Genomic DNA, 8,764 nt, shown 5'->3' on the forward strand with positions numbered 1-8,764 from the left:
GCGCTCGGAGGATGACACTCGGTAGGGCTTCTGGTGGATGGGGTGTGCTGAGCCGGTATCTATTCGGTGACGAGCGCGGGACGACGGTAAATGAAGGGGTGCATCTCCATGCGCGAAGTCGAATGCAGCCTCATACCTGGCAAGGACCTGCACCAGTGCTTGCCGTTCCGATGTAGAGAGAGCCTTGCTGATCATGCCAAGCATTAGCTCTTCAGAATGGCGATTATCGCAAGGAGAGCAAGCTGTAGAGACGTCTGCAGTTAGTGCCGCTATTGAGCTACACGCGCCTTCATCGAATAGAGCGATTTTCATACCGCGAGAGAGGACAACCGGCATGGATGAACAGTTCAGCGCCGACAATGTGGCGACTCCTTTCGTCATGCACACCACAGAGCAGGGCACAAGTATACTTTTTTTTAGCACAGTTTATGCGGAGAGGCCTAACTACAAGGTCAACACAATCACCGTCAACAGTAGTTGCAAAAACACGAACGGGCGTCAGGCACCACGATGGTGCAATCACTTCATCAAAAACACTGAGTGTGTCTGTGTCCCTGTCTTCGCCACGCGAGCTTTGTTCGGGATGTACGGATATAAATAACTTGTTCAACGATATTTCGCCACAACCACAGTCCACGGAGGCACCGCATTGTTTAAGAAAATCTATACCAAGAATAACACCGTGCGAACAACGAGAAAGAACAAGGAATTCCGACACAAACACTTTCCCAGCCAACAAAACACTCACAGCACAAACACCGAAGGGATGAAGCCACTCGCCGCCTACTCCACGAAAGGTAATACCGTCGTTTCAAGAAAACATAACTTTGTGGCCTAAACGGTTTTTGAAAGCGAGGCTCATCACAGACACGGTTGCTTCAGTATCAACTAACGCCATGGTCGGTATTCCGTCAATCAACACATTCACTTTGTTTTTGTGCATCACAACGGGCAGAGGTATTTCTTGCAAAGACCGTCCGGCGACCTCACCTCCATTGGCCGCGGATGCTAGTTTCCCGGCGGTGGTGAGGAAGAACGGCGCCGAGGGGATGGAGAGCGACGGGGACGGTTACTTGGTGGCGTCAAACTGCGCTCAGATGCTGGCGAATCGCTGCGTCTGGTCGGGTTCGAGAAGCGGTCCATTGGAAGCAAATCGGTCGTCCGCAAGTCATATGAAGTACGGGTTCCGGGTGGCGAGAACATCGGTGGTGTCCTTCGTTATTGACGGCCTTGGCGACAATAATACCGAGCTATATGGCCTGTGGAACCGCAGTTGTAGCACACGGGAGGGTCACGGTTGACAGAATCTTCCTCGAAGCGAATGCTAGCCTGCTGCGGGCGGCGAGAAAGTTGGTTGTCATGTGGATAACGTGTCTCTGCTGCTCGCTGAAATCCGTTATATCGGTTATAAGCCACGTCGTGGTAGTAGGGTCGGTGTTGTTCTTGGCGCGGCCTCACAGAAGTCACAGGGCCTCGGGGGTAAAAACGCGGCTGTTCTCGTTGTGGCTGAGCGTCATAGGTAGGGCCTCTTTCGTAGAGACGTGGCTGCTGTCGGGGCGCGAGTTCATAATCCTCAATGCCCCTCGCCGCAGGATACGGGAAGCAGGATTCCATGTTTGGCTCGAAATCTGGGGGTAGGCGGAGGCTATGAGTGCCTGGGCGTGTCACTTGCGCGTGCAGGCTCAGTTCTTCCCGAACTATTTGTCGGATCGTTGATGCAAGATCGAGGGGCTGGTTACTCTCTATGCTTGCAACTGTCGTCACATTGGCTAGCCTCCCAAACTTCGGCGTGATGCGCCTCGTCTTCAATTGCTCGAAAGTGCGACAGTGCCAAATGATGTCAGCGACGGAAGCCAGGGTGTCTTTTGCGATGAGGAAACTGTAAACATCCTCAGCAATTCCTTTTAGGATGTGCCCGACTTTGTCTTCCTCAGACATTCCAACATCTACCATCCTACACAGTTTTATTATTGCCTCAATGTAGGTCGTGCAGGTTTCGCCTGGCACTTGCGCGCGTTGCAGTAGCGTCTGTTCTGCCCTTTTCTTTTTCGTCGCGGAGTCGCCGAATCGTTCTTTGATTTCCGAAACAAATCTGCCCCATGTTGTTAACGTTTCCTCGTGATTGTCGAACCACACCAACCATAGGCGGAAAGGTTTCATTTTTCCGGGCGGGGGGGGGGGGGGGGGGGGCTGACCAGTTTTCCGAGCCCCACCCATGTATGCATATATATATATATATATATATATATATATATATATATATATGCATCCTTTACTAACAGTTACACTGGAAACTTCCTGTGACCTCTAAAGATTGTTCACTGGAGTGACGAGCTTATATGAGTGTTTGCAAGACCTCAGAGTAGGAGACAACTCAGTTTTACAGCCTTACAGCCTGAGTCCCCTCGCACCGCCAAGAGACTGGCTTCTCTTGGTTGAGCCATGCGACAAGCGGTTTCAGTTAAACACGTTAGGGAGATACATGTGTTTTGTGCGTATTAAGTCGCACAAGTACACATCTATGAAAATGCAATATAACGCCTTGTAAAAGATTTAATAGAAAAGATACAATCAAGAAATCCTTTCCTGACGAAAGGTCAGTTATTGAGAAGATAAGACTTAACATACATAAACATTAAACGATATATAGCAATTTCTGACCACAACTTATGGCTAGAATTATTAGCGTAAGTATAGTGTGATTTCATAACGCTATAGTTTCATTACATGTCAAAGCATGCCTTATGCCACTGGTTTCGTTTATTTTCCGGAGGCAGAACAAATGACTATAGAGTAAAAATTATCAGGTGCCCAAATAAATAAACATAATAACAAATAAATAAATAAGACAGCGGTATCTCGAAAGCGCGAAAGGACTCGATAGCAAATATAGGAACAACGTGGATTGTGTTATTGAGAGGCAAGTGCAGCATACGACAAATAAAAATTAATAAGGAATATGCACAGATAGACTAGGGAGTTTTACAAATAGCGCAACCACGCGTCTTTTCTTACCCAAATGCCCTTACTCTGCTTGCGCTGTTCTGGACCCCATTTTCGTTCCTTTGTATAAGTTTTTGCGTTGTTTTCTAAGCCAGGTGGTTTGCTTTGACTTGTAAGTTGGTGCCTTTTTCTCTCCTATTAAAGACATCAGTTCGTTGTCTGATGCGATGATTCCAACATCATTGAAAAAAGGGCATTTGATCTGGAAATGAAGTCGTCGGAAATCTAATTCAAATTTAATTTGGCGGGACAGTTCTTTGTCTGCGTGAAAAAATTGCCAGATGGTTCAAACGGGCGTGTCCAGTCGTCGACCGCAAGTACATTTTCAGTCACTGAAGGCAAGAAAAGGACCTCTCAAAAAATTAAATTATGTGGTTTTACGTGCCAAAACCACGATCTGATTATGAGGCACGTCGTAGTGGGGGACTCCAGAAATTTGGACCACCGGGGGTTCTTTAACGTGCACCTAAATCTAAGCACACGGGTGTTTTCGCATTTCACCCCCATCGAAATGCGGCCGCCGTGGCAAAAGGACCTCTCAGATGTGGTAGACGAGACCGGTATGGACAATGCAATTTTTTTAGCTTGGCCATTTCCGGCAAAAGGTTTCGCAGGTGTTCGCCCTTGCCCCCCGTAAACATGTGCACGACGTCCCCAAATGTGTGCAATGGTGCCGACCTAAATTTGCTGGCTTAAAATTTCAATCAGCATATCTCTGTCAAAAATCAGGAGTCCTGGTTCAAGGTCGTCACCGCAGAACTATGTTATATATGCTTCGTCTTCCCTCCCTATGGCAAGCTGCTTAATGTGGGACTTATGCTGCCACATATCAGGTGGATACCTGTTGTTCAACGAAGACAGCACTGTGTCAAGTACTTCATAGAACCTCTGGCGGTACATCTCACTCACTGATGGAAACACGTGAGCTGAGGAACCTTCATAATAGCGGCGTGGGGTCTTCTTTCGCCTAGCGGCTATAGAACACACGGGTCCTCAACTTCTACTTTTCCTGCCTCTGCCATACATATGTGGGTCACGCGCTTCAATTGAAGTTAATCTCCGCCGAGTTCAAGCTTGGGCCATCCGAGATGGCTGGGGTCCCTTCGCGTGCGCTGTCTCACCGCGCGCCTAGTGTTATGTTTCCGCTGGTGCTTATACGGTGGAAAATACGCTGCCTTTTCAGCGTCAGACGGGTTCTGGCGACGTACCGATAAGCGAGGTGCTCACTATTGGTTTTGTCGTTGGTGCTCATGCATGCTGTGTTTGTAGCCGGTGCACATTACCACAACCGCAGCCGCGGTAGAAGCGAGATCGACGCCTGTATTATATTTCTCCTTTTATTGAGACTGCAATTGCATGTATCGACACCCCAGGCAAGTTTTCGCTGTCGTCGTCGCTGTGATATTCCGTATAAAGTCCAAAAGTCTTAAGAGTGAGCAACCTATACGCTGTGGATGGGAGAAAAAGCGCGTAACACTGAGCCGAAAAGGATGGCGGTTTGATCGACATTATCTTCCCACGCCGTCAATATTCGGGTTAGTTGGAGGTCACGTGATCAAATGCGCGCATAAGGAGGAGAGCACGCGTCTTCTCATCTAGCCCTGCCGCAGCTGCAAATTACTGTGTGCGGTTGACGCTTACGCGGCCCGCGTGCCGTATTCAATTGTTGGTAATCATTGAGGGGTGCAATGATCTTTTTTTTTTTCTGAGTCCTAGTAGAAGCTCTGATGCGCATGACTGCTATTGATACTGATTTCGAGTGAATCCGGCTTGGCCTCACTTCAGTTACTAAGTTATATATATATATATATATATATATATATATATATATGACCTCTGTATGCACGTTGCGATGTTTCCATCCCCAATAAATGTTGTAAATTATTATGAGCTTTGTTTTCATGAGTCGCTAGCATTTCCTACAGGAAAGAGAAGCAATGCTGAGACACATATCATTCACGTGTATTTCACACACCGTTGATAAAAGACTCTGCCGAAGGGGTCACTGAAGTCTGCAGGTCTTTTTCAGTGTCAAAAAGTGTGCAACGCATTTTGTAGCGAGTTGAACATACAGCAACATATTGATTCTCTAGACATAGACTATCCATATCATTAGAAATAATTATTAGTTGGCTAGCTCTCTCTCTTTAAAAATATAATAAACTTTGTCCTGTGTACACATTGAAATATAATGTGTCTGTGAATGGTGTTCACACTGGAAATTTAAATAACATGTTGGAGTTAAAAAATACGGATGAGGGAGCCGCCGTTGGAGCTTCTAATGCGCTTGTTTTCCTATTGCCAGGATTTTCAGAAATAAAGCGAAATTATGAATAAAAGCCGTGCACGTCCGCGTCAACAATGATGCAGTGAGCTTTTAGGCACAATAACATTGCAAGGGAAAATGTAGAGGCAACTCAAAAGAAACCTTAAACGGTTTGGGTAACAGGACTCTGGTACTGACATTTTAGGAGCGGGGGGGGGGGGGGGGGGGCTTCGGCATCGCCGGGGGGGGGGAGGCTCGGCAACGCCCCCCCCCCCCCCCCCCCCCCGTAGTCGGCGCCTATGACACCAACGCAGTATCTGTCAGAAAGAACACGACGTTCGAAAGCTGAGAAGCGCTGTTCCACTTGTTGGCGGCACTCACCCGGTGATAATGGATGATCCATTCCTCGACGTTTTCGTCCGGTCTTCCAGCGAAGGGACGCGCATCTCTCAGTTGCTGAACAGAACATGTTGGCGCAGCAGTTGGAATGGGCCGCTGTTCGTCTGCGTCGTAGGACATATTCAACTCCGGTGTATTCGGTGGGAGCCCAGCAAGGCGACGGCTCCGTCGAAGAACTTGTGGTTCAGCCTCCGTCCTCGGGTGTCGATTACCCCGCACCTCCACCACAACTGTTACCAAGAGTTGTGAAGAAATGAGTTTATTTTACAGGAGACGGACGATGATCGGAGCGTGATCGTAGTGCAGTCCGGCCTCTCAAGCTCTTCGTTCTCTTCGTCTTCCTTCCTCTCTTTTTTGTACCTGCCTTTCGTATCCGTTACAATATATAACTTTACCATTGTGACTGCGACGGCTCGGGAGGCGTTATCGATGACCTCGTGAGTGCATGAATTTGGGCGCTGGTTCGCCACCAAAGTGGGCAGCTTGCAGTAGTTTGTAGCAGTTACTGTGACGATAATGTGAGCGCAATGATTCGTTTATATATATATATATATATATATATATATATATATATATATATATATATAGTACTAGTTATCACCGTGTAATCGTCCACTAAGGCCAGCGTCGAGCTAGCGCCGCTCTCATTAGGAGTGGACCGTTGCCCAAGCTGACCGCACTTGGTGCGGCCGCAAAATAAAACAAACCATTTTTTTTTCTCACAGAGCACACACTAGATATAAAGCACTTTAAGAGCATGCCTAAGAATATGCAGTACGGCGAAATAAAAAAAACAAACCTATTTGCCGTTAACGATGTGAACGAAGTCCCTGATTATGTAACGCGGCTCAAAGTGCAATTCTCACATGTGGTACATGTTTGGTCAAGCTTCTATTCTTCACAGTGTAAGTTGCTTTCCCACTATTGTCTCCTTTCTTCGTCTTGTGGGACGCTGAAAAGAGACGCCTTCGGCGAGTCTTTCACTCGACTATAGCCTGTCCGGCACCCTGGTGCAAAACACTAATTGCGCCGGCGACTAGGCATAGCTTCTTAGCGCACCGTAGAACGAGCACAAATGAAGTCCGAGGACGTTGCAGAGACAAGTCGACGAACGTTGCACTTTACAAAAACAATCAAAATCAAGTCGATTCGCATCCTCGTGTGCAGACTGCAGCAAGCGAATGGCAGTGACGGGAGCGCAGGCCCTGGCACGGGTCTTCAGGATGGATGGATGGATGGATGGATGGATGGATGGATGAGGCTGAACCCTTTAATCGGGCGGTGGCATACGTCACCTAGCCATGACTATGAACATATTTTGTACTTTGTGGTGGGTGAAATTTCATCCCTGCCTTGATTTTATCCACCAATCGGATAACCTCTGTTTGGTTATTTCTACCCGCTTAAAGTCTATTTTTCCTTCACTGTCCCTAAACCCCAATGCTTTGAAAAAAATCAGCCCCGTTGCTTTGCACTGTAGGGTTAAGCCCTTTACAGAAAAGTATGAGGTGTTCAGCCGTTTCCTCTTCTCCACACGCACAGCACAACGTGTCTATAACTTGGTTCTTGACTCGGTACATCTTAGTCCGCAATACTCCCGTCCTGGCTTCAAACAACAAAGAGCTTCCCCTAGAATTATCATAGATATTTTCTTTGGCAATTTCTTGCTTGAAAGTCAGGTGGAACTAGCTCCAGCGCCCCTAGCGGCCTCCGGCTCCGGCGACACGCACGGCTTCAGCTGGAAGCGTGCGCCGCATAGGGCAGAGAGCACACTACCCAGCAAGGCGACGGCTAGCGCCGTACACTCACAACGTGTCTATAACTTGGTTCTTGACTCGGTACATCTTAGTCCGCAATACTCCCGTCCTGGCTTCAAACAACAAAGAGCTTCCCCTAGAATTATCATAGATATTTTCTTTGGCAATTTCTTGCTTGAAAGTCAGGATGGATGGATGGATGGATGGGATGAGGCTGAACCCTTTAAATCGGGCGGTGGCATACGCCACCTAGCCATGGCTATTAACATAATTTGTACTTTGTGGTGGGTGAAATTTCACCCCTGCCTTAATTTTATCCACCAATCAGATAACCTCTGTTTGGTTATTTCTACCCGCTTAAAGTCTATTTTGCCTTCACTGTCCCTAAACCCCAATGCTTTGAAAAAATCAGCCCCGTTGCCTTGCACTTTTCTGTAAGCCCCTTACAGAAAAGTATGAGGTGTTCAGCCGTTTCCTCTTCTTCTCCACATGCACAGCACAACGTGTCTATACCTTGGTACTTGACTCGGTACATCTTAGTCCGCAATACTCCCGTCCTGGCTTCAAACAACAAAGAGCTTCCCCTAGAATTATCGTAGATAGTTTTCTTTGGCAATTTCTTGCTTGAAAGTTCGGTATGTGCCCAGTGCTGATTTCGTCTGCATCCCTGTTTTCCACAGACCCCTCTCTGTTTCCTTAACCTTTTTCTTAACCGCTGTTTCCTGGTTTGCACCCCTCCTGCAGTCCAAATATTTGATTGACAGTTTTCTGGTCAGCTTCCTCCATTTTGTATCAACATTCCTCATGTACAAATAACTGAAAACTCTCCTTGCCCACCGCTTTTCTGCCATCTCTCTCAATCGCTCCTCAAATTCTATCTTGCTGCTGGCTTCCCTGCCCTCGAATGACGTCCATCCCATGTCACCCTGTACCCCCTGATTTGGTGTATTTCCGTGTGCTCCCAGAGCCAGTCTACCTACCCCTCGCTGCTTAACTTCCAACCTTGCTCGAACCTCTGATCTCATGCACAGGACCGCATTGCCGAAAGTCAAACTAGGGACCATCACCCCTTTCCAAATCCCTCTCACCACTTCGTACCTATTGTAATTCCACAGTGCCCTATTTTTCATCACAGCTGCATTTCTGCTACCTTTAGCCGTCACATATTTTTCATGTTCCGTTAGGTACTCAGCCCCATTGTTTATCCACACTCCAAGATATTTGTACTTATCCACCACCTCCAGCGTAACCTCCTGTATCCTATGCTCGCTGCCCTGATTATCATTAAAAGTCATGACTGCCGATTTTTCTTTACTAAACTTCAAACCTAAGCTATCTC

Source organism: Dermacentor silvarum, chromosome 1, assembly GCF_013339745.2.
Source record: "Dermacentor silvarum isolate Dsil-2018 chromosome 1, BIME_Dsil_1.4, whole genome shotgun sequence".
NCBI classification, from domain to species: Eukaryota; Metazoa; Arthropoda; class Arachnida; order Ixodida; family Ixodidae; genus Dermacentor; species Dermacentor silvarum.